General features: G+C 34.4%; 1 non-coding gene across 1 annotated transcript; it reads right to left on the bottom strand.

Annotated features, from left to right (window-relative positions):
- Positions 1–2,283: 2,283 nt before the first annotated feature.
- LOC120365195 (small nucleolar RNA SNORA38) lies at positions 2,284–2,414 on the bottom strand. Its single transcript, XR_005580203.1, has one exon. It is a non-coding gene; the product is annotated as a small nucleolar RNA SNORA38 (small nucleolar RNA).
- Between the last annotated feature and the right edge of the window lie 347 nt (positions 2,415–2,761).

Genomic DNA, 2,761 nt, shown 5'->3' with positions numbered 1-2,761 from the left:
ACATTTTTTTTTTTTTTGGTACATTACATTTTTGCAACTGTTTCATCTTCCTTTTGGTGGCTCATGACTTCAACTTTTACAGTGGCTCCTGAGTCCACCTGACCTTTTAAGTTCTACTGTCTGTAACTCCCCATAAACTATGCCTCCTCTCAGTTGAAGTTGCTAAGAGCAAGAATCTGAGTCATCCCACCCAAATCACAGGCACTGGCCAGCCCGTGGCTGGGATCCCTCTGGGACAGAAATGTCCCTGGTCTTGTCTGTCAGGGGATGGGGTCCCATCAGGAGGGTTGTAGGTGAGGAGCTTCCCATTAAGAGGCATGGGTGAGCAACAGGCATCTGGAGCTTGTCTAGGAGCACAGGTGTGGTCACTTCCGGCTGGGAGGTAAAGGAAGACTCTTCATGGGCTTCAGGAACAGGATTATGTGTGGGGCAGTAGTTACCAGTGTAAATTGGAAGCAGTTGTTAGGGATGAACCGTGGTAGTTTCAACTTATAGATGAAATAAAAAATATATATGTATATATGGTATGTGTCATTTAACAATGAGGATATGACTGAGAAATGCATATTTACACAAAGATAGTATAGCCTACTGCACACCTAGGCTATATATAGCACAGCCTATGTAGCTCCTAGGCTGCAAACCTGTATACCACGTTACTGTGCTGAATACTGTAGACAATTGTAACACAATGATAAGTATTTATGCATCTAAGTATCGAAAACGTACAGTAAACATAGAATATGAAAAACAAATGGTACACCTGTATAGGGCACTTGCCATGAATGGAGTCTGCAGGACTGAGAGTTGTTCTGCTGAGTCAGTGAGTGAGTTGTGAGTGCACACGAAGGCCTAAGTCATGACTGTACACTACTGTAGACTTTATAAACACTGTACACATAGGCTACAGTAACTTTATTTAGTTTTTAATTTTCTTTCTTTAATAATAGATTAACCTTAGTTTGCTGCAACATTTTTGCTTTATAAATGTTTTTAGTTTTATTAAACTTTTTACCTTTTTTTGCAATAACACTTAGCTTAAAACACAAACACATTGTATAGCTGTACAAAATGTATGTGTGTATATATGTGCACACATAGGTATACACATATGTATTAATATATAATGTATAATGTATTGTATAATATATATTATAATGTGTAATTAAAATATATAATATGTAATAATTTCTATATTATATAATATAGAATAAAAATATACTATATAATATATATGATAATTTTATATTATAATATATTAAATAATATATCATTTATTATATATATTATATATTTTAATAATATATCATAAAATATATGTTCTATTATATATTTATATATAAATATATTATTAAAATATACTATAATAATAAAATAATATATTATAAAATTATATATAATATATAGTATATTTTTATTCTATATTATAATACAAAATATGTATGTTTGTATACACCTGTGTGTGCATATATACACACATATGTTTTGTGCAGCTATACAATGTATGTATACATTATATATACTGTATGTAACACATACATAATATGTATAACATAAAATATATAATATAGGAAATATATATAATATTTATATATATATATATGAAATAGGATCTCACTCTGATGCCCAGGTTGGAGTGCAGTAGCACAATCATAGCTCAATGCAGCCTCAAATTCCTGGACTTAAGTGATCCTTCCACCTCAGCCTCCCAAGTAGCTAGGACTGCAGATGGATGCCACCACACCAGGCTATTTTTATATTTTGTAGAGCCAGGGTCTCATATATTGCCCAGTCTGGTCTTGAACTCCTGGCCTCAAGTGATCCTCCTGCCTTGGTCTCCCATTGTGCTAGGATTACTGGTGTGCATCCAGCCACTTTCTTTCTTTATATCATTATTCTATGAATCTTTTAAAACTTTTGAAACTTTTTATGTTAAAAACACAAATAGATACATTAGCTTAGGCCTACACAGAGTCAGGATTCTCAACATCACTGTTTTCCGCCTCCATGTCTTGTCCCACTGGAAGATCTTCAGGGACAACACGCATGGAGCTGTCAGCTCCTATGATGACAATGCCTTCTTCTGGACACCTCCTGAAGGACCTGCCTGAGGCTGTTCTGTGGTTAACTTTTAAAAATTATAAGTAGGAAGAGAACATTAAAAAATAATAAGTATGGTTTAATAAATATATAAACCAGTTACAGTCATTTATTATCAAGTATTATGACTGTACATAATTGTGTGTGCTTTCCTTTTGTAAAATATTTTTTCATTTTTTTTTTCTATGTGGGATGGTTGATGTTGAGCCTGTGAGGAGCAAGCTGGCCCCAGATTTCTGCAGGTCCACATTTCTTTGCCTCTAATTCTTATATGTCCAAAGACAAGGAACTATAAACGTACCTTTGTTGAAGGGTGTATGTGCTATACTTTTATATGACTGGAAGTGCAGTAGGTTTGTTTACATCAGCATCACCACAAAAACTTGAGTGACATATTGCAACACAATATTATGATGTATAAGTCATCACTGGGCAACAGAAAGTTTTTAGGTCCATTATAATCTTATAGAGCCACCGCCATATATGTGTTCTGTTGACTGAAAGGTCATTATGCAACACATGACTCTGTGTGTGCGTGTGTGTGTGTGTGTGTGTGTTTTCCTTCTGAGAGAGGGAGGGCAACAGAGAATTTGATAAATCTAGTTGAAGGGTGTATGTATGTTCAGTAAACTATTCTTTTAACTACTGTAGGTATAAATTT

The sequence above is a fragment of the Saimiri boliviensis genome, chromosome 7 (assembly GCF_048565385.1).
Source record: "Saimiri boliviensis isolate mSaiBol1 chromosome 7, mSaiBol1.pri, whole genome shotgun sequence".
Taxonomy (NCBI): domain Eukaryota; kingdom Metazoa; phylum Chordata; class Mammalia; order Primates; family Cebidae; genus Saimiri; species Saimiri boliviensis.
The sequence above is the reverse complement of the archived record's forward strand: the minus strand, read 5'-3'. Positions and strand labels throughout refer to the sequence as shown.